This window comes from Fukomys damarensis, unplaced genomic scaffold (assembly GCF_012274545.1).
Source record: "Fukomys damarensis isolate Sample0158 unplaced genomic scaffold, DMR_v1.0_HiC HiC_scaffold_34, whole genome shotgun sequence".
Lineage (NCBI taxonomy): Eukaryota > Metazoa > Chordata > Mammalia > Rodentia > Bathyergidae > Fukomys > Fukomys damarensis.
The window spans coordinates 3,714,551-3,738,901 of record NW_022900946.1 but is presented as its reverse complement, the minus strand read 5'-3'; the positions used below and the strand labels follow the sequence as shown (position 1 = coordinate 3,738,901).

The window sequence follows — 24,351 nt, the reverse complement described above, 5'->3', positions numbered from 1 at the left end:
GAAGGCCCCTCATATGCATGGTATTACTAGGTTGTTGCAAAGGAAGAAGACATAGGAAGTAAAATGTGTAATTTCCCAGTCTCTTTAGGAATGGACTTGAATAAACAGAATTACTTGCACAAAATATTTTGGATTTACATCTGGAAGTAGTTACGATTTGAATGTGTCCCCTAAGATACATGTATTGAAACTTAACCCTTAAGGCAGCTGTGTTAAGAGGTGGAGCTTAACAGTAGGTGTTTGGGTCTGGGGGCTCAGGAATAGATTGATAGCAATTATTAGATGGTTGGAGGCTATGAGTTTGATCTCTTGCTCGCTTGCACCCATGTGATACCTTCTTCCATGTTATGAAACAGCAAGAAGCCCTCCCCAGATGCTGACTTTCCCAGCCTTCAGAACCATGAGAAACAAATTCCTTTCCTTTACCAATGACCCATCCCATGGTATTTTGTTATTGCAGAACAAGGGAAGAATGCCAGAAAATTTGGCTCAGAGATTTTGCCTTGGGATAGTTTTATGAGAACATGGAGGGTGAGAACTACACATTCATTTTTGTATATTTTGAACATGTCTGTGGGACTATATAAAGCCTTATAGTAGTAACCTATATGTTTCAGGTTGCTTTATGTTCGTCATCCTATCTCTGGCACCCGTCTCTTTTTCTATAGTGTCTCAGCTGCCTCCTCCACATAATTATTTCCTGTATCCTGGATGCTCAAGGCCATATATACAAGTAAGAATGCAGAGTAGCACATGTAGTCAAGGCCTTGAGATGTTTAAGTGATCTCTACTCAGCTGAAAATCCCAGTAGCTCAGACAGACCCACCTTTTACCCTACACTGCACAGCTGAAAATGAATTTGTCTGGGAAGTTCTCTGAGTCCATATCTGTCTGGTGACAGCTGTCCAAATGTAAGAGGTATTATGCATTTGGAAAATGAAGTTGTTTGGCTGAATTGATGGTGTGTGACTGCGAGTGGCAGATGTCTGTTTTTGCACTGGGCACTACACCCGCACTTCTCCTGGTTTCCGAAGCAGACATGTTGGGGAGAGATGGATTTGATGCAAATACCATTTCTCTTTGTAGGAAAGAATAACATTGTTGAAAGTGTGATAAGTCCTGCCACAAAGGTCTGTCCACCCAAAAGCTTGTCTCCATCTTTTGCTTTTCTGAAAGTCTCATGTTTTTTGTCTCCTTGACCTCTTCACCCATACAAGCCCAGAGGGCCCATATGCACTGAAAGGTCCCCTTGCAAGCCATGTCTCTGGGACATTCAGGCAGAGTCATCCCAAAGTAGTCGCTTCCCTTTACAAATGCAGTCCCTGTGATAGACTGTTCTGATCCAGACAAAATGGACTCTCTGGTGGGTTATTATGGATAAGATTTTTATACACAAAAAGCAATGGCCAATGGGAATCAAATTCCACTTTACTCTCATTATCAAACCTATGTTCCCACCAAGCACAAATGTTTCTAATACTTTAGGCCAATGACAGTGAGCCTTTTAGACACGAGGGCCCAAATTACAACCCCCAAACCCACTAATTTATCACAAAGTGCCAACATTGCAATTAAATCTGAACATTGAAAAAACAACTCATACATTAACACCTTTTGTTTTAACACATGTGCCATAGGTTTGCCCCCAACGAGCTAGGCTACAGTATGTGACCAATACTGTTGACTAAGGGATGTCTCTCACGTACACACCTATAAAGCCAAAAACTTACATCTTAAAGCTTATCTTTTCTGATTGATCAGATGAAAATGTGCAAAGAAATTCAGTTGAAGAGAAACTAGAGTGAGGTGTATTGTAGTAGATCAGAGATGCTCAGAGTGAAAATGCTACTTCAGCTCCATAGAAACACAAAGTAAGGCAAGCTTAATAGTATGACCTTAATCATGTGATGGCTCTGCTCAGTACAAAAGTTGACTTTGATCACATGTGATTAGCATTGCTCCATTACGAAGAGAAGTGAAGTCGAGGATTGTAGGAAAGTGTCTTCCATCACTTTCTTACCTGAATGAGCATTCCCCATGTCTTCCTTGACTCAATCAGAGGAATCTGAAAAGAGGAGAAAAATTCACATTAGTAGTGGAATTAGGGAAGAGTGCATCTATGGGTGAGACTATCAAAAATTTCTCCTACAGTACAAAGGGAGCAAAGTTCAAGGGGATGTGAAGAGCTAGTGTAAGTGTCCTTCCTAAAATCACAATAGAAAATAAGTAGAAAAGACAGTGCCAGGATGCTACCTTCATCAGTTGGTTTGGAAGTGCAATTCTGGAGGCTAGAAGACACTCAAACACTGCACTCTGAGGCATTTTTCACTGCCTTTGAACTTTGCAGAAGTGGGAGGCCCCAGAGGGTGAGTAGAGACCCAGTACCAGGAAGGATGCCAGCTATGAACACTTTGTGGGCATGGGATGAAGACAGGCCAATTGCACAATGTCAAATGCTAGATGACTGCTAGGTTGAGAAACTCAAAAATATCTGCGTGATGGAAAATTGGACTACATAGCTCTTGGCATCTCTTCTTAACCTGAGAATATTTGATTGTATGAATTAAACCTAAGTTAATCTGTTTGTTTCCAATTCTACACCGTGTTGTACTGTAGAGTTTGAACAACTGCCGTAAGGGAATGCCATGGATATAAACTAGCAAAACGATTTCAGAGAGTGAGGGACGAGTGTTGGTCTAATCTGCACATTATGCATGTATATTTGGATGCTGGCTGTATGCTAGGTGATATGAATCCAGCCATAAAGGACACATTATTGTGTTTTAGAAGGGCTCAGGATTAGGTGGAGAAGAAAGATGCACAAGTTAGGGTTATAATGAGATCAAATGCTGTGATAAACTACTGCACAAAGTGTTTGGGACCAGAAATGAACCATAATTAATCTCTCAAGGAAATCTACAGAGAGGAAATGATTTTTGAACTGGGCCTTGAGTATTAACTCATAGTTCTAATTTATCAGACACTATGAGAAAAGAGAAAATAATCTAGCATGATGGAAACATCAGAGGAATAGAGAGAATGGTAGGTCATCAAACTGAAAAGATTGGATGAATTCAAGTTGTGTGCCATGCCAAAGAAACTGTTTTTTCATTCTGTAGAAATTGAGAAGCATTTAATCTATTTTTTTTAAGAAAATCACGTAAGAAACAGAATGAATTGAAGACTTGCAGGTAAGGTGTATCATGAGCACAGGCAAAAACCTCAGCGTTCTCCAATCTACACATGTAGAAATGATCAATAAAATGCTTGGAAACTATAAAAATACATAAATATACTACAAGAAAGCAAAAATAAGGGTCGGGGATTTAGCTCAGTGGCACCGCACTTGCCTTGCAAGCACAAGGTCCTGAGTCTGATCCCTGTACCATCATCACCACCACCAGCACCACCACCAACAACAACAACCACAACAAGCAAAAATAAACCAAACAGTTCTTTCTTTCTAATTCCCCCTCTGAAATACTCTCATGGATCAAAGTACAAGGAACCCCACAATGATAAGGAGAGGCCATATTACTAATCCAGAAAGGAGCAGAAATACAACTCCCTGTAGTAAATGGGGGATGGATGTTCACTCACTTGGTGGGAGATGGGAACTCTTCTCCCTGCATAAAGTCAAGGAACTGGACTGATGTACCCAGAGTCATACCTAGCACTATAACAGAGAATAAGTAAGTACTTGGACCTCGAGGCCAGACTTCCTGTAGTTCCTAACTGTGAGACTTTGGACAAATTATTTATCTTTTCTGTGCCTCAGTTTCCTTATCTTTGAGGTGGGGATTCTGATAGCACCTTTTTTATTCTGCTATGGAGATTAATTAAATGAGCTAAATATGCATAGTGACTAAGATCTTAATGACTTGGGGCTGCTATTAATGGAAAAGCTGACATAGGTCTGTCATCCTTTCCAGGGTTATTAAGGCAGAGTTCAGGGAATATTGAGTCTAAAGTGAATACTATTGTTAGTATATCCATCCAGGATCCTAGTGATGTTAAAGAAATCAAAAGCCATTCATAACTCTTAGGAATAATAATTATTAATAGTATAGCTCATTATAGAATATATATATATATATATATTCATGTGGTATATATATTTATATGTATTCCACATAGATCTAATGAAAATCAGTAGGCATTTCCATGCTCTGTGCTTTGAGTCTTACTGTAAACATGTTATATTACTGTCCCCTTTGGAATTTTGGTTAGATTTGTAGACTGTTTCTCAAATTAATGTTGTTAAATACATAAAATAAAATAAAAAACTAATTATATTGAAGTAGTTATCAAAATACAAGAAGGACTCCAAAATGGCCATTGGTGATATGTGTCTGCAGCTACAGAGAGTTGCTATTAAGTTATAAGTACAAGTAACAGTTATTTTCAGATTTCAATTTACTTCTTTAGCTTAAGAATTAAGCCTCATATATTTCTATAACAATCAATTTCAAGTTGACCCAGCAGATTTTGTATACCTAGAAGTGGCAAGGTAGGTAATATCCAGACTATATCAATATGGGTCACAGAGAAGGTGCTCAGTAAATATTTATGAATGAATGCATGAGAGAACAAAGAAACAAATTTGATTGAACTGAGAACAGCAAATGTTTGTATTCCTGTATTTTCTATCTTCTTATTCCTTTTCATCCACTTCTTATACGTGTGTGCAGTGACTACACTAATATTAATTGAACAACTCCTAGAAAGACACTAGAATTTGTGGACAACATCAAGATGAGTGAATAAGGTGGGAATCCTGCCCTAAAAGAGGATATAACCTTAGAAGGGTATGACCGGAACCCAGAGAAACTTTGCCTGTGTTCAGCACATGACCATGTTTATCAATTGTCTATTTTTTTCCTTAAGACTTTCCGTGAAGCCTAGGAAACCACTAAGGCAAATTTCAAAGTTGGCAATAATGAAATAGCAGCCCGGTTGCAGTATCTTAAAAAGAAACCTGTCACACACAGGGCTTGTTCAAACCACGCAATTTGCAGAGCTGAGTTTGGAAGAAGTAGGTCACTTTGCAGAGTTAGCTGCCATGAGTCTGCAAACAGCTGCCTGAGCTGGAACCTATGTTTGCTAGGGGAAAAAAAAAAATCACAGATGGGGTCTCTTTAAAATATGGTATAGAGTGGTGCTTGCTGTTGAATTTTTAAAAGATTGTTTTACAAGATGTTTCCATATTGACTCATTGAGAAATAGGTCACTATTCCCCAAAAGTTTGATAGCACCTGATTGGATATGCAACCTATGATCTTCATGTCATCACTCATCTTTCGGTAGAACCTACTTGGCTTTTGGCTGAAGAAGTAGGGTACTCAAGTATAGCTGTGGTGTTTGTAGTTGTGGAGGAGACCTCCTTCCTTCCACAGTTGTCCGGTGTCCTGTGAAATGTGTGTCCCCAGCTGAACAGGAAGGCCTGCCTACTTTCCACTGTCTTAGTAAAGAAATCAATTATTGATAATGAGGGCTGGCAACTTATAGCCCAGCAGCTACTGCTTGTTTTGTAAATAAAGTTTTATGGAACCACACTCATTCATTTATGTATGACTAATGGCTCCTATCAAGCTTCAATAGCGAGCGTTCATATGGGAGCACTCTGTGGCTTGCAAAGCCTACAATATTTGCAATCTTACCTTTTAAAGAAAAGACTTGATGATCTTCAGTTTAGAAGGTGCATCTTCTTCTCCTGGGGTGGCTGAGATTTCCTGGACCTGTGTTGGGATGATAGAAGTCAAAACCATGGGGCAACAATTCAAATTTGCCTCTTCTTTAATTTGAAGTCTTATAAAGATGCTAGAGGGAGTCAAAGTCTGCTATACCTATGAGGAAATTTTTTTTTCTTGTCAATGGCAGAAGTGAAGTCAGAAAGGTCTGTAAATAACTATAATACAAAGATGAAAGCAGTAAGAGAGATTCAAAGAAAAATTTTTTGGAACCTCAGTGTGGAAAAACTACTTTAGACTTAGATTAGTAAAAAATCTTTACAGAACAAAAGGTATTTAATTCAGGCCTTGAAGCATAAATAGTTTCTGAATAAGAACTTTACAAGAGGAGTTAGAAGTTATGTGTGAACTGCAAAGACTTGGGAAAATCACCCAGTATTTTGGGTCTTCTACATCCACTTATCTGTGCATCCAATGAAGATAGATTAAATAATTTTTTTACCAAGTCACAAAAATGGCTTTATGGAAATGCAACAGCAGTAGTCCAACTCTTTTGCACCTTCTTTTCTCAATTTCCAAGGTCTTGCCTAAAATACTTTGAGGAGCATACAAAAATATCTGTAGGGGAAAGTAGAGAAGATGGTGTATATATGCTACAAACATCAAGGAATTTCTAAAGTGAAAGAAGCTAGATCTAGATTAAAGGGAGCCAGAAAGAATTGCAATAGGAGATGTGGAAAGTTAGAAGAGCAAAATTCCACTGCTTCTGAAACTTGGAGAGGTGATGTAAGAAGGAAGGATAAGGCCCGGAACATATGGCGATTGCTAAGTGTAAATTTCATTCACCAGTAAGAAAGCATAGTGAAAGATGTTAATATCCAACAAGAAACTGGTAAGCAAGTCTTTTTAACATAGTATAAATTTTCCATGCTAGAGTAAAGCAGTGTCGCTAGGAAGATTTAGCAGAATCACATTGTCTACTTGAAGCAGAAATCCAGTTTCATAGAATATAAAGACAACTGGTACCCAACTCAGTAACTTCACCAAATGAAAAGCAAAAGCAAGGCAGAGACTTTTAATAACATCTGTCATCTTACCTAATCTAAGCTGTATGGTTTGTTAGATCCATTAATCAGTAATAAAAAATGTTCTTATATATTTGGAAGGTGATTGGATCATGGGGTGCAATAGCTGATTTGGTGTTAGGAGGTGGGCTGATTGGAGGTGGGTCACTGGGGGTGTGACATGAAAGGATGTGGTCTTGCTTCAGGGTCTTCCTCTGTCTCTACTTCCTATTTTATGCCCTCCCATCATGTGTTTCTTCTGTCTTGGAGCCAGCAAACTTTGGACTGAACTTACTGGAAACTGTGAGCACCCTCAACCTTTCCTCTTTAAGTTGTGGGTGTAGGGTATCATGTGCCAGCTATGCGACAGTGACTAATCACTGCTGAAACATACAGGTGGGTGATAGAGAAGTTAAGAAGATAACCCTCCCACACACACGCACACACCCACACATACTTTTGTTCATGAATATCAGACAAGAACAGAAATATCTTTGATCCAGGCTAGGAAATAAGAAAGTGAAATAATCTGAACTGCATGGAAAGATGAAAAGGTAAGATAATATAAGATTGAAAAGGATGTATCTTAGAAAAATAGAAACATATTTTATATAACATGTATTTTCTGCCCTTTATGAAATGAAAATATAAAAATAGGGATATCACAGATATTAACTAAGATGAAAAGTTGTAGCCTGATATAAAGAGAAAATAGAAGAAATCCAATAATGGAAGTATAGAATTTTAAATTGCTTTAGAAAACTAAATCAGTAGTTGAGATGGTAAACTTGGGAATCTCTGGGATGTAGAGGGTAAGAAACAGTGATAGAAGCAATGAAAGAAAGTTACACCTGTGTGCACAAGATGTAGAATATGGATTCATGATGCAGGGAATTGGTCTTAGAAGAAAGAAAAAAGAACAAATATAATAATCAAAGCCTAAATTGAATGCAGCACACCAAAACTGAAGAACCCAATCTACTGATTTACAGGGTTCATCTAGTTGTGAGAAAATTCAATAGAAAGAAACCAGCTCACATATAGATTAGATGTAGATGTAGGTAGAGATACAGAAACGGATACAAATACAGATACAGACATAGATATAAGTATAGATGTAGATATAGATCTTCTCTAAGCATCTCAAGTAATATTAATAAAGTAGTTTTTACCTTTTTGGAACTTAAATTTTTAAGGAACTTTTGGTCTAGTGTTTTGAGGAGAATGATTAACAAATACTAACCAATAAATTACAAAAGCAGTATGTCTTATGTAGTAAGTGCTATGAAAGACAAACAAAGCTGGGTAATGAAATAGAGAATGGAGAAGGACAAAGAGTGCAGTACTGCTCTGGTGAGTTGATGTTTGCACAGAAACCCAGTGAAACTGAGGAAATAACCCAGTCAGATACCCTGGGGAAGAAGGAACTGCCAATAGTTGGAACTGGAAATGTACTTAGGAAAAGCAAGGAGCTTCTGACTGGAGCAGTGTGAGAGGGCAGTGGTGTGTTCATTGAAGTCAACTTGATTAGAGTAAGGACCACATAGCAAATCATAAGCTCTGGGGGTATTTGTGGGTGATTGGCACATAGGCCAGCAAACTGAGTAAGACCTACCCTGGATGTGGGCGGTACCAGCCAATGGGCTTGTATCTTGGACAGAACAAAAAGGCAAAGAAGGAGGAAGTGTTTTCTTTTGTGAAAAATAGACAATGGGAAGCAGGCAATGAGAGAACCAAGAAGAGTATGAGGAGCTGCTGCAGATATCCAGGAGGGAGACAGTGGTAGGCTGGAGCTGATGAAGTTTTCTCAGACTTCTAAGTGAAGGCAGAGCACAGTCACGGGTCACTCAGTGATGGCAAGTGTGTTGTTGAATGATTTCGTCAATATGGGAACATGATAGGTGGTACTGACACTTTCTGTTAGGATTGGTATGAAAGTTCAGTAATGGAAGTCAGGCATGAGATGTGTGCTTGTAATCCCAGCATTCTGGGAGGCAGAGTCAGGAAGATTGCAAATTTAAACCCAGCCTGGCTGGGCAGCTTGGTGACTTGGTACGATGCTGCCACAAAATAAAAAAATGAAAATAGGGACTGGGGATGAAGTTCAGTGTGAAGGCATTGGGTTCCATTCTAGAACCGAAAGGCCAAAAAATTTCAGTGAGGCCCAACCCAAGAGAAATATATATAAAAAAACCTTTTATATATACCTGAAAAAAGTGAGAAATTAAGTGGATTTTAAAAGCGTCATTTGTGTGATAACCTACTGTATCTCCATGCTCTGTGTGTGTTTGTGTGTGTGTGTGTGTGTTGATCTTAAGGCCACGATGAAAAAAACAGTCAAAGCAAAGATGAGAAAAGATGAGAGAAAAGGATGAGATTGAGAGACACAGTAGACATGAAATGTGCGATGCTGCTGCTGGGCAGGGTTGTTTTTTATAATAAATGGGAGTACACTTTAATGTAATGATAAAAATGGGTAGTAGAGTAAATACATAAGCCTGAAATGTGGTTGTTTGTTGAGATTACGAAGTATTATGCACTGTTCATAATTATATGTGCATATTCGTACACGACAGGCAGCACAGAGGGCCACTCATAGTACCATCAGCACAGCACATGGGCAGTGAGTTGTGCTGCCTCACGATGGTTACGGTGCCACTGGGCATAGGAGTTTTTCAGTTTCCTTGTAATCTTACGGGATCTCTGTCACATCTGCAGTCTGTTGTCAGCCAGAATCTTGTGAGTACATGACTTACTGTTTGAAATCATGTTTCTAGTCAATTCCATTCTCGTGAAGCCCTGTGCTCTGATGTGGCCTCTTTTTCTTATCCCCAGTGTGAAATCTCACATCCGTATGACCTGAAATTCTACCTAAAAACAGCAACTGCTATCAAATGCTGCCACCCAGCTCCTGCTGTCTTCACCACTGGTGTCATGGGGACAGTGTTTGTGAGAATCAGTCCACTTCTGCTGTCCCCTCTCATCTCCCTCTGTCCAAATGTGGACATGTGTTGTACAGGGCTTCAGTTGACTAGTTTTCTGATTGCTGCACCCCACTGTACCCCCACAGGTGTCTGTGAGCAAGGGAAATAACTGGGCTCAAAAACAGCTGTTTCACTTGTCAGGTGATGTGCTTTCATGAACCAACATAAAGGAAAATCTGAGCAAGTGTTATTTTTTTTTGTTAATCCAGGCCCATTCATCCTATAATTGAGCTGAACTGTGCACAGATTCAGGTATTATAAATGTTGTCAGTTTTATTTTTTACTGTCTTTTGCTGTCTTTATCTTTAGTGTCTTTGTTGTTCTTAAAGAAAAGATAAGAAGTTTGAGCCTGAAACTGTCACCATGTTAGAACAGATTATTACCAAAATGGTCCTTAATGGTGCAGAATGAAATAGTTGAGGCTGTCCCATGGTAGGCAGAGACAAGGCAAGGATGGGAACAGTGATCCCTATTATAGGCATTTCCATAGCTGAATGAATTTCTACAAAACAAGCATTAGATATAAGTGAGTGATTAAGTAGGGAACACAAATGGTACCATGTGGCCTAAAAGAATTATAACAAAACTTCAGTTTTCTATGAACTGTGGAAAAACTGTTGTGTAAACCAGAGACACACATTTATTTGTTTTAGAGATTGGCTGTGCTTTATGTGCCACACTGTTTTGCTTATCTTTGATTGTCATAAATAAGTCAGCACTTCAATTTCGAGGTCATAGATGATAGAGGAGTCCAAGAAGCAGTTAAGTTGGTAACCTGTAAAAACAGATAAGGAAATATTTAGGTCTGTTTTGTTAATTTTGACTTGGCCTTTTTTTTCTTTGCTTAAATAACTAAATATACTCAAAGAATTATTTTTTTAAATTCTTGCAGGACCAAAGAAATGTTATTGTTAACCTAAAATTCTCTGGATCCGTGGGTACTTTTCAAATCGAATTTACTTTTATAATGCTTTTTCAAATTTTTGATGAGATGTTTAAAACACAATAATTAGGATATAGCAAAAACATGCTGCACATTATTCTAGAACTTCTTGCCAATATAATAAAACAATGAAAGACAAATTATCAATATATCCTATTACAAAAGAAGAGAAAAAGTTATTATTTGTTTGTTTGTTTAGTACCAGGAATTGAACTTGGGATCTTGTGCTTGAGCGAAATCCATGGCCCAAAAAGTTATTATTTTTAAGTGATGAGAAAATACCTGTAAAACCCTTGAAAATCAACTTAAAAACTATTAGGATTACTATGAAGATTTTATAATATGACTCAACACAAAAGAAATATAAAAAATTAACAATTTAAACATATATTTGAAAAAACAGTAAGCAAATTGAATACACTTTTTTTTTTTTTTTAAATACTGGAGCTCGAACTTGGGACCTTGGGCTAGCAAGGGAGGCAGCAGAACCACTGAGCTAAATCCCTGGTGCTGAATATACTTTTAAAAGTGCCATTTATGTAATGGTTTCAAAGTAAAATGTCTAGGAATAAACTCAGTAAATAATAGTAGAATTTTTATGAAAAAACAGAATAAAATTGAAAGACAAAAAAGACTGCAAAATAAACTTAAATAATAAAAAGACATATCATAGTCTCAGAAAAATGGAATTTCATAAAAACTTCTTTCTGATTTCCCAAAATTAATTTGTAAGTTTAGGAAAATTCCATTAAATATACTTAAGTAGATTTTAAATAGCTAAGAATGTAAAATAATAATTTTATGGCTCATTTGAGAGAAAACAGAAAATTATAAACTATAATATTTTGAAAAATTAATGTGATATGCTCTAGGTATTTAAGCATATTATAAGAGCACACACTATTGAAACTCTATGGTGTATGTAGAAACCAACAGAACTTTACAATAGGATACAAAGCATGGAAATAGGTTTAAGTACAGTACAAGTAAATATTTGTTACCAAGAATGCTGACATTTTAAACAAATAAAAGGGTGATAGAGTATTCGATACTTTTTTCTAGGATTAACTATTTGTGAAAATTCAAATTCTGATTTAATGCTTTGTACCAAAATTAATTCCATCTAGATTACAGAATTAAATAGGATAAATTAAAATATAAAACTCTACATTAGTTAGCTTTTTATCACTATAAGGAAGTGTCTGAGACAGGCTACTTTATAGGGAAAAGAGGTTTATGTAGCTCACAGAGCTGAAGATTCAAAGGCGGATGCTGGCATTCACTTGGAGCAGATAAGGACCTCAGAGTGATGGTGTCACAATGGTAGGAGTGGTGGGGAAGAAAGAAATCACGTGGAGAAGCAAAAACAGAAAGGAAGACTCTGGTCAGGCTTAGGCTTTGTATCAACTCACAGGAGTGAGAAGTTCCTTCACCCCTCTGAGGACAGCATGCTCAGTGACCCAAGGTCTTCCCATGTGGCACCACCTCCTAGGAGTTCACACCTCTCCCATAACAGCATCCTGGGGACCAAGCTCCTGCCACATGAACCCTTTGAAAGAGACAAATTAATTTATATTAAGACCATAGAAAGCTATGTGAAGAAAATTGTAGTAAATATGTAACAAAGTTTATGGAATGGAATCGCCTTTTGGGTATAGCCCTGCAACAGTACAGTCCACCTCTGTGACATCATTAGCAATTTGAATAGTGCCTCCAGTGAGAGTCCCATATGTCTCAGATGCTGGTAACCTAATAGGAGAGGTTTCAGAAAGCAATGTTCTGAGGCCTTCCGAGAAGGAACTCAACCACTGGACATATGTCAGTATGGGAATTTTGACCCTGTATTTGGTGTTTGTAGTTAAGTGTTGCTTAGGGATCTGGCCTGGTGGCTATTAAAATATTTTGTCCCTCTTTATTCCTGTGAGCGAAGTGCTAATGTCTAGGTAGAAAGAGTTGTATACCAAAGCTAGAAGAGACATTCCCCCAGAACTTACAAAACAAGGTGACATCAGTTTGGTACCATTTATAATTGAATGAAACATAAAATGGATGTGTGTGAGAGATTGATGGCTACCTTTTGAGTCAAGATAGTCTAGGAGAAATGGCACTGATGAATGGTCCCCAGACCTCAGTAACTTATAACCACAAGCGTTTATTTCTCACTCACATTAGGTGTCCTTCATTACTCAGCTGCTGTTCCGAGACACTGTGCCTTCATCCAGGAGATAGGTTCATAGAGTTTCTTCTGTTGTGCTCAACATAGCTCCCAGGGCACAGAGAAAAGGAGCGTGGGAAGTATACACTGTCCCCCAGAGGTTCTGCTTGGGAGTGACTGCAGAGGGTTCCATGTGGATGCCCCCGAACCTTCCCGGGATTGCAGGCGGGGCAACTGGTCTTGGTCTGGTTTGTCTCCCTTCCTGGCTGGCTCCTCCCCTTGTTCTCTGCTAATAGATGCTGTAAGATGAACCTCTCTCCCCTGCCGTGCCCCTGTGCCAGTGTGTCCTGCAGTGGAGCCAGCCATCTGTGGCCCTCATGGACCTCTCTTCCTCTGAGGTGTGGGTGTCAAGAGTTATGCTCCAGTGAGGAGGAAAGCGAGATGGTGACGCTTCAGCTTCCATCTCCCTGGTCACTGCAAGCCACACGATGACAACAACACCAGCCACCCATGGAGCAGGGAGGTGTGATCCCCCTGGTGACAGGGACCAGTATTAGACACCTAATGTGGCCCTCTTTGCCAGCTACCCTGCTCTGGAACCTACAGGGCCCTAGATACTCCAAGTCTGTGTGAGAAGTTTCCCTTCAGACTCAGACTCAGCAGAACACAGAGCTTTTCTAGAAGCCTTCCATTTGCTCTTCCTCTTCTGAGGTGAACACCCAGCCAGGGCTGCAGATGTTGGCTGCCAAGGTGGTGCTGGACACCACTGTGACTGACAGCTCCTCTGTTTGGTTTACTCTTTCAGGCAGGGTGATAAATTCCCTTTCTAATCAGCTTCCGCGTTTCTCATCCTGCGATGCAGCAACCCTGCTAATGAATGGTGCACTGGAGCCAGTGGCTCAGACCCAGCTCCAGCCCCGCCCTGTCTTTGTTATGCCAGTCATGCCCTCACTATCTCCTAGACACACAGTGGAGCTTCCAAGTGTGGCGTGGACGGGTGATCTGTTCACAGTAACTCAGGCCGGTGTACTCGGTGGAGTATGCTACCTAATACTTTTGGGTTGGGTTGTGGAGGGAGACTGGTACTTGGAGGGACCCGCTGGAGGTCGATCACTGCAGGATATGAGAGTTTCCAAGCAGCAAACCTTGGATCTGAGAGTGCTGGAGCTTTAGTTCTGCATCCAGAGGAAGCACTTGCTGTGGGAGGAATTTCAGGGATTAACTGCGAGGGACCTTACTTCCTGACTGCCTCCTTTACCATGGCTTGAGAAAACTCAAGTTGAGCACACAATGGGGATATTCTCTTCCCTTTCAATCAGAGCTCTGCATTTAAAACGATGTTAAACCAAGAGCAGACTAAAAGAGTTAAAGGAGTAAGGTCTCAAAGTATAGCACATTTTACTGAATCTATGCTTGAAACTACTAAGTAGCCAAAGCTTTTTCTCTGGTGTGAGAAACTGGAAGTGTAACTAAGGATGAAAATGTATAATAGATAATGTGAAATAGGAAGATAAGGTCCAAAGGGGAAGGGGAAGTGGGAGAAGGAAAGTAGGAGAAAGGAAAGATGGGAAAGAAATAAGTATGAGAAAAGGAAAAAAACAGAAACAGTCTTTGTAAATAGGGAGTGATGGAGGGATTAAGGGGAGGGGAGGGGAATGGGAAAAAAGTAAGAAGCAGGATATATCATGTAAAGATACAGATTCCTAATGATGAATGTCGTCATACTGTATACCTAAAATGTACCAGTAAACTTAAAGAATAAAAAAAAAGTGGGTCAGGCATCAAGATAGGACAACCTAGGATTTTCATGTTAGGTGCTTTGCTGTGTGGCTGATATTCATGGATATCACAGGAATTCTATGTTGTGAATACCTAATCAATAGCACAGGGCTACTTTTTGGGCAGGTGTTTATATAATGGAAAATGTGAGAACCCCACTGTGAAAGTATAGATAGGAGGTAGAGCTCAAAGTCAGTTGGATAGAAGGTATGTGATCACAAAATTGATTCTTGTTTTTTGTGTGTGAGACAGGGTTCTTGCTATATAGTTCAGGCTAACCTTGAACTCACTGTGTAGTTTAGACAGGCCTTGAACTCACAACCATGCTCCTGTCTCAGCCTCCTGAGTGCTGGGATGACAGGTGTTCACCACCATACTCGGTTACAGAATTGATTCATTTACACACCCAGAGTGGAGAGTTGAATTAAATTCATATACTTGAGATGCAGCCTGAATCAGATCACACACAATCCCAGTAAGTGCTCACCTGGAAAAGAGCTCAGACATGGCTTTGAATGGTAAGAGAGAATGCTAAGAATTAACAGAGTTGAGATTCAGACTCTGTGACTACCAGCTGCACAGCCAGGTCTGCACAGTATTCAGTGAGTTCTGGGGAGAAAATTGATCAGGTTTAGATTTGGCTTTGGGAACATAAAGCACCCTGAAGTTAACTAACCTGTAGTGGCCAGGAAACTGCAATTTTAGAACTTTGCTATAAACAGCAAATGAACCAGCAACCAAGACAGTAAAAGAATATTGATAAAAGTGTGTTGGGCTATGGCTAATTTACTTTCTACATGGGCTATCTTGGTCAAGGATAGTTTGTCAGAAACAGGGATGATTCTTCTAAGTGTAGTGGGTACAAATCTCACCCTAAAAGCTTGGAAATGTAAAATATATCTTTATTTTTCAAAACAGTAACCTCTTTCCCCAAGTTCCTGATATTCCAAGGGCATAACTGACTTCAGAGCTTTCTTCAGGGCACAGCCTCCTGCAGTCCAGTTGTGATGCTCTGCAGTATGAAGGGAGCCATGGGGTAGGGTCTGGCTTTCGGTTTCTGGTCTCCATAGATAGCTGCTGGCATGTCCATCGTACCTGCCCACATGGCCCTTTGCCTGCCCACATGGCCCTTTGCATCTTGTTTTCGTTGTCCCAGTGATCTTGCCCCTGTTTACACCTGCATTTGCACACCATGGAGCCACCTCCTCTCTAGGGACTAGCTGCTCTCTTGCTGGTGTGGCTGGAAGCAGGGGATAGGCTTTCTCTTGGTGGATCATAGATGGCACATTCATGCAATGTTGCTCTCTCCCTCTCTTCTCTTCCCTAAATTGAGGGAAATGCCTTAGACTAAACACCTGCTATTTTCTGTTAACACTTGAATATATCTTGGACATTGAAAACAGATGTCCTCTGAAAAGAAATGCAAGACAAGGAGCAGTGTTTGGCCGATCATTGTGGTTTTCCACTCAGATGTGTCCTTCCTTTGAGCTAACTTTCATGAATAAAAGGAAGGGAAGGAGGAACACGTAAGTACACAATCCCCAAATGACAGATCCAGACACACAAGTAAAAGGATGCTTCACTGAGCCCAAAGGAGAGGTATACAGTCAAGTCTTATGGTGGGCCAGTGAGCATCACAGAAGCATGGCAGTTGTGCCATCTTCTTTCTGGTTGGGGAGGACTTTCTGCACTTCTTGGTGAGTCCAATTCATTTTCCTCCCTACATAGCCCAGTTTCTTGTTGACGCTGTTCATAGTTACAAGTGCCTGCCCCCAAACAGCACCATCAATCCTGAGAAGACATGCTCATCTTGTAGGGAGCCTGTGGAGAAGATCTAGAGCCTCTGTACCCAAATCCCAACCCTATTGTTCCCATAGAGCAGAGGTCCAAATTAGTTAGGAGGGGCAGAGGCACAGGACGAAACAGGACTATCAGGTCCCGGCTTTCTCAGGCACGCTCCTCAGTCAGTTGAGGCACAGTTCTTAGACAGATGTGGGTTGGGTGGCAGTTGGAAGAAGACCTGTCACAGTCCTCACTGGCCACCCTCCACACGGACACTGTTCCAGAGATGCTGCTGTCAGGTGTGGATGTCAAGGGCTCCTTTGACGGCCATGCAGGAAGGTGATGGCCTTTGAGTTTGAATGACCTACTGGTGAACCCAGCTCCTTCACTCAGAACTGAACAAGCTTTTCTCAACTGCAACCTGAGTTTCTTTAAAGGAAAATGGCAGTAAAATTAAATACCTGATGGGGTCTTTATGAGAAACACATTTACTACCTTCGAAGGTGTGCTGAAAGCATGCCAAATTTAGAATTAGAGGACACTGGTGTAAGCCCCATCTGCCACTTAGTAGCTGTGTGATCATAAAGAGTATATGAAGTCACCTGTGAGGTAATGAGGACATGTAGTGAAGTCATTGCCTAAGGATTAAAAGAACGTCTGTGTGTGCGTGAGTACATGTGTGTGTGAGACCTGGGTCCAAGCCAACCTCTACCACCAGCAAATCTGGGGCTGTTGTCACTGATGTTCTGAGCCGCATCAGGTAACTGAGGTGCAGGTAGGAGGGGATCGCCACTGCTTCAACCTGCCGCCTCGACTGACCTTGAGCTCCTCTCTTCTCAGTTGCACTCACCCCACCTGAGTTCTCATCTTCAAGAAAGCTCTCTTAGCTCACTGCCCTAGGCAGGGCATTTAAAAAATGGTGCCAACAGGTTTCTAACCAGTCTGTCTGTCCCCAAGCATTCTGAAGATCATCTGATACCATGCATGACTTATGGATCTCAGAATATCTTTACTTGTTTTGAAGTCTAATGGTTCCCTCCTAATTTAAGGTTAAAATCTTTGATTTTCATATAAGTTCCTTTACATCTGATTCTTTTACCTATTTTCCCTCTCTTCCCCCACTTCCTTCCTTCTTTCTTCCATTCTTTTTTGTCCAGTTGCAGAATATATGGAAATACAGCGACAAAGCCCATTCATTTATACAATTAATATGCACTCACAATTATAATAATATGTAAATATATTATTATTGTAATTGTTCATATGCATATATTTATTTCAGGTGTATGCAACATAAAGTGAATATTTCCCTTTATGTCCCTCTACCCCCATTCTCACATTCCCATTCCAGAGGTAGCCCTTGGTATAAGTTTCATATGTATCTTCTCCCCTATATTAAGTATCTATAGATCTGTGTCTGTGGCTACAGAAACAGCTATGTCTACATCTATGTTTATATATCATATAGTGGATATTTGACTTTTTCTTTTAACAGTTATAGCACCATACTGTAGCAACTTACTTTTCCACTTACCAGTACATGTTGAAGATATTCCTATATAAACACATACATTTATTTAATAGAGGCATGCCATTCTATTGCATGGATATGCCATTTTTTAACTACTCTACTTTTGCTGGATATATTGTTTATCTGCAGTTACACTGTGCTGTTATAGGCTGCCATAACTAATTGCCATAGATTGCTCAAACAAGAAACATGTATATCACCCCATTCTGGAGGTTGGAAGTCTGTGATTAGAATGTCAGCATGGTTGGGTCAAGGTGAGAGCCCTCTGGTTGTGAATAGCCTACTCCTCCTGTATCTTCATGTGGCACTAAGAGGATTAGCCAGCTGCTTGCTTTTTTTTTTTTTAAATTAGGGCATGAGTGCCATTTGCGAAAGATCTACCCTCATGAGCTAATTACCTCTCATAGGCTCTATCGCAAATGCTGTCCCACTGGTGATTGGATTTCAACACATGAATCTGGGGGGGAACACAAAATATTCACTTCATAACATTTATGTACTGCTTTGTGCTCATGTATTTTTCTGTACTATCTACCCAGATTGATTGGTAAAGGGTTAGGTGAATTTCTTAAAAAAATAAAAACCCCCAAATTTAAGACACTGTTGAATTGCCTTCTAGAAGAGTATCACCATTTTGATATTCTCCTAGCAGTGTGTATCCATATACACTTAATATTGCTTTTTACCTAGCTATTCTACTGCAAAAACTCCGTGAAATATCACTGTTGTTTTATTTTACATCGTCCTGGTTACTAATAAAATTAGACATCTTTTTCATTTGCATTTCTTCTTTTTGTGTCTTTTTATATTGTTTGTCCAATTTTCTATTAAGTTTTAGTGTTTTTATCTTATTGATTTTTGAGAAATCTTGATAACATTTGGACAACAGTCCTTGGTTATTACATACATTTAAAATATTTTCTCCCAGCCTGTCACTTAACTTTTAACCTTTTTAAGGCCATTTTTTCTACATATAGGATATCATTAAGTCTTGTGGTCACATTTATCAGTGTTTTTCATTAGTATATCTGAGTTTTTATCATAAGAATGTAGATTAAAATTATTTACAAAATCTTATATTTTTCTAAGACTTAAAACTTTACTGGTACATTTAGCTTTTTGATGTATCTAGAATATATCTTTGAGTATGGTAAAAGAAAAACGATATCTGCTTTTTCCTGTGAGAGCTAAGTAGTGTTTGTTGAACACCTCCTTCCTTCTCCACCATCTTGAAATACTATTTGTATAATATATTAAATGCACACACCTATCTGGACCTTTTTCTGGGCTTTCTATTGTACTCCATTAATTTATTTGGCTCGTCTCATATCAAAGCCACATTTTCCAGTTTTTAAGGATGCTTTCCTGAAGCTTCAGAGATAATATAAAGAAATTACTATGCATTAATGAAGAATGACTTGGAGCCAGCTGTGGTGTAGCACACCTGTAATCCCCAAAACTATGGCAGCCTGAGGAAGGAGGATTGAAGTTTGAGCTCAGCCTGGCAACTTACCAAGGCTCAGTCTAAAAAAATTTTAAAAAGTGCTAGGGATGAAGAGGAGAGAACAGGGAGGGAGGAGGACAGAGGAGAGAGGACAGAAGAGAGAGGAGGGGTCTACCTAGAGCTCCTATGTGTGCTCAGGTGTTTCCCTGGGAACTCGGACTCAGCCTCTCATTGTTTACTGGTGCTGTGGGAAGCTTGCATCCACCACCAGAAGAGCCGAGGCATTACCTTCATTCATTGTTTATTAATAAGTTCAGAAAGAAGAGAATAAATTCTCCACATCTCCTCGGCTTCTCTCAAATCCTCGTGCCCTATCCAAGGTTCTCTTTTTTGCCAGAAGAACTGGGGACCAGAGAATCCATTCACTTCTGGGTTAACCCCACCTTAATGATGCAAACACTCTTCTGTGCCTAGAGCCCCTACAAGACAATATAACACGATGATTTCATATCAGTTATTTTACAGCATCTCGGCATGTCGTGTTAAATTATACCACAAGCATGCTATCATGACCTTGTCAATTTTAGGATATATCAAGCAAAGTTTGTTAGCATTGAGCCCATGAAAAACATGAACATGAAGTCCTGTGTCCCAGGATTGCAGTGCTATCCATTTGTCATTGGGCTCATGTTACAGCTTTCAGTTCTATGTCTGCTCCTCATGTTAGACTATGAGCTCCGTCAGGGCAGGGACAGCATCATATGCATCTTTGAATCTCCTCCTACTGTTGTGCAGTGCTTAGCAGAGTCTGGCATGAAGTCCGACACCATTACAATAACATGTGCCTTCCCAAATTGAATAGCTATCATTGTCACACACTCCCCCCCAAATACCGTCCTCATTACATAAAGATCTTTCTTTTTTTAGCTCCTATCACACATCACCCATCATTTCCACTCACTCCTTTGCCTCCCCATGATACTATTGTATGAGCTGTCTCCCTCCCTCTCCCTTTTCTCTCTCAGTTGTCTGTGTGACCCTCATGTCTATCTCCATTACTGTCTTTTGCATTAAATCAGGTATCTGCACCAGCATGAGACTATTTGCAGCATGATCAGTGAGCAATGGATCAGACAGCTGAACCATTGATTTAATTGGCATGAAATAACTAAGCCATCTGCTCTGTGGAGTTGATCTTTTAAGTGTTACTCTCATATGTGCTCTGAAATTTCTTGGCCACTTGGAAAGATCATGGATGTCAGATGGTAGGTCACAGCAAATGGCTGCTTTAAGACAAGAGCAAGGGCTTAAGGGAAGTTAAAGATCTCTATGTTATTCTTTTATCTTGCTTAATTTTTCTTTACAACATTTATCTGTGTATATCTTTCAATAAAGGCTAAGCACCAAGGGGGCAGGAACTTTTTCTTTTCTGCTACCTGCTCAGTGCCAGGTCTAGAATACATAACCTACCTTGATTTGGATGCCAAAGAATTCTGCTCGGCTGCTTTTTGGGTTCAGTTTTGCTGTGACTTGATGTTAATATAGATCCACCTGTGTCTTAGTTACTTTCTAGTCACTGGGACAAAATACCCAACACTCACAAATTAAAGGAGGAAAGGTTTATTTTGGCTCAAGGTTTGTAGAAGTTTTGGTCCATAGCTGGCTAGTTCCAAGGCAGGACAGCATGACAGGGGGGCATGGCAGAGGAGAAATAGTCCATAGCATGGCAGACAGGAAGCAGAGCGGGTCCAAGAGAGTAGAAAAAAAATATATACTTCCAGGCCATGCCACCAGTGACACATGTCTTCCCTTTAGGCTTTACCTCCCAACTTCACACCCAGGTATAAATCCATCAGTGTATCAATTCAGTGATAAGTATCACACACCTATGATGCAGTCATCTCTCAAAGCTCCTACTTCTGGGTAGAGGGAAAGAGAGTGTAGAAGTTAATAAAAGAAGGAGTCTAAAGGCCAATTTGGCAAGTTCAAAGTCTCTAGCAAACTTGAGTTTAATGCAGAAAATCTAGGATTCACAGGCTCCCGTCTAGATGCACAAGGAAGGAAGACACAGCCATAGTGGGTTGAGTCAGTTTGATAAGGTGGACCTTGGGATTGGTTTTTAATTTTTGTAAACCTAGGTGCCCTCACTTAAAATAAAGACAGTACTTACCCCCTCCAGTTTATGAAGATTAAATGAGATAATGAGCATAAAAGTACAAGTCAACAATTACAGCACGAACTGCATATCCGGTCACATTTTAGATGCTTTATATAGAGACTGACTCATCACAAGTCTTTGACCTGGGAAATATTATCTTCAGCTTATCCAAATGGGGAAAAAGAGGCACAGAGAGTTCTGAGTTCTCTTAGCTCGAAAGTACTAGAGCTGGGATTCAAGCCAAGACTGGTTCCAGAGTCCATGGGAACTCATTGTTTAATAGTGGATAACAAGTGTGTCAGTCTTCTTCCTGCTCTTTGAGGCACTGATAATGATTTGAAGCATAGGGTGGGATAGCAAGTAGGTTTCAAGAATGGAATTCTAGGCCATGCGTTTGGGTTAAACAACATATCCTGTTTTCAAGTGGAAATAGGATTTAAAATGAACTAATGAGGTATCAGAGGCTCTGAAGGGCTCTGAGGTAGGCCTTCATGCAGTGGGACATGTGAGTGGGAATCAGAGGTAGTTGAGTGAACCAGGAGCCCAGAGTAGACAATGTACAGGGAGGAGACAAGTTGGGGCTCTCCAGGCTCTCAGGCCATTGAACATAAAAATAAGGCTGGTCACGGACACCTGGCTAGAGGAATAAAGGCCTGGTACTGGGAGGCCATGTGCCAGATGGGCAGGCAAGGTTGGAGAGTGCTGCACCCCAGTCTTCCTGCCTCAGTCCAAAGCCATTACCTGATTTGGTCAGCACGATGGCCAGTACCTCTTTTCTGGGGCAGAGGACCCCAAGAACATGTGCTATTGAAGATGAAGGTGTTCCCGAGGCAAGTGAGGGTCTAGACAGCAGACAACACACTTTTCAGGCATAGGAAAAGGTTCCTTTTTTGGTTTGTGTGGTGCTGTTATGCTCCAGGTGCTGTCCTAAGCACATGACGTGTATTATCTCATTTGGTCCCCTGGACAACCCTGCAAGATCACTTTTTTTTAATCTCCAGTCATAGGCAGGGACACTGAGGCATGAGAGGATTAATCTTGTCAATGCTGGCACAAAACAGAACATGAGGTTAGCAGTATGGTTCAAAGAGCCATTTTTCCCTGGGATAACTCAGTTTGGGCAGATTCCAACAGTTAATCCAATTTCCCACAGAAGACCCCTTTACAACAGTGAGTTAATTACTCTGCTTAGTAATGAGAATTGACTTTCATCCAGGCCTCCTCAAGGAAGGATGCTAAGGATGTCTCCTGAATTCTGGAGAGTGTTGTAAGCCCCAGCAGGTAGGCTGATAAGCAGATGTTGTGATTTTTGCTATACCTGGATGATGTTCCACTTGGGAAACATGAGAGATAAACATCGCTACTCCTGCAGGCTTTGTCTCCAGATGCTTCTTACCATAAGAATCTGTCCATCCTTTGGGATTCCCAGATCCATCACTGGGAATCAGACTTTTCTGGAACCCAACTAGGTGTGTTTTAAAGAAGATACTGGACCTAATTTCATTACTCTATGATTAGTCTGTTAAGTGAATTCATAGTAAAAGAACACTGAAGAAATGTAGCACTCAACTCAACTATTCTATAAATATGCAGAGAGTGCATACTAAGGAGATCCTGGACCCTGCTACACTGTTCTAATAGGCAAACCTTTCTCTTTATCTAGGATCTGATTCTAGGATTTCTTTAGTGAGTGTTCTGTTTATTTTTATACTAGTATGGTTGAATTCCATATGAGTATATGTATATACATATTTAACTATGTGTATAAGTGTGATGTGAGACAGGGATGTCTGTCTGTGTGTGTTCATGTGTGAGTGCATGTAGTGGAGGAAGAGAGCAAAAGGGAGAGGGAGAGGAAGGGAGAGTGAGCGAGCATCTCCAACCATTCCAGTTAAACACCCATAAGAGGAGGACACGCTAAGAAGATACTGGTTTCAAATTAACCACCCTAGTATGAAAATATACATAGGGAGCATACTGAGGAGATTCTGAATGTACTTCAATCATTGCAATATACAAACGTGCACAGGAAGCCCCCAGTGTACCTCTGCTCTGGAGCCTCCTCCAGTCTCTTCTCCATGAAGCAGCTCTGTTGACTCTGCCATAGTCAAGCAAAGTGTTCAGGTGCACCCAGCCACGTTATGTGAGCCTGGCTGTACCTGTTAGGCGGGAGGATCAGAAGGTACATGGGCCCTCTAAACATCTGGGCATCAGGTGCTAAGAAACCCAAATTTAGTTGCTAGCTTGAGGCATTGCTGAGAAAAGCCAGCTTTCATCACCTTGAGGGTACCTGCTCAGATAAGATTTGAATTGTGGCAAAACCTTTCTTATTGGGAATGGGGGTGGGAGAGGGATTGTCATTACCAAAAGGTCTGAAGAATCTGCCAGCCTCACTTGTCAAACATTGTTGCTGAATGTTTTTAATTGATGTCTCTTTTCTCTTGGGTGAAACTTGAGTCCCTCTCAGTATAGCCTTGGCTTGGCAAGAGCTGGTTCCTTCTCCTCTTGCACACTAAGTTCCAGCCATACCAACCTCCTTTCCATTTCTTGATAGCAACATGCTCCCTTCTGTCTCTGGGCCTTTGCACTTTCTTTTTCCTTTGCTGGAGTCTTAACACAGCTTTGGCTTAATTAACTTGTTTTCCCATCAGATGTCAAATCAAATGTCACTTCTCCAGGGCATCTTTGCTACATCCCTGAAAGAAAAGTTCTCTCATGAGTACCCAATAGTCTTTCTGCACAAAACTCAAGTGCATTGACTGATATGTTCTTTTATTTGCTTGTGATCTGCCTCCCCCACTACCATGTCATCTTTGTGTTT

At 40.3% G+C, this 24,351-nt stretch overlaps 1 protein-coding gene and 1 long non-coding RNA gene across 6 annotated transcripts in view; one reads left to right on the top strand and one right to left on the bottom strand.

Annotated features, from left to right (window-relative positions):
- Hs3st4 (heparan sulfate-glucosamine 3-sulfotransferase 4) overlaps window positions 1-24,351 on the top strand; it is a 718,708-nt gene that overhangs the window by 291,623 nt on the left and 402,734 nt on the right. The window lies entirely within an intron of this gene.
- LOC104861873 lies at window positions 1,990-13,672 on the bottom strand. The gene is made up of 5 exons (XR_780139.2): window positions 12,849-13,672; window positions 12,094-12,230; window positions 10,377-10,513; window positions 5,661-5,738; window positions 1,990-2,065 (listed from the first exon to the last, which is right to left on the bottom strand). It is a non-coding gene; the product is annotated as an uncharacterized LOC104861873 (long non-coding RNA).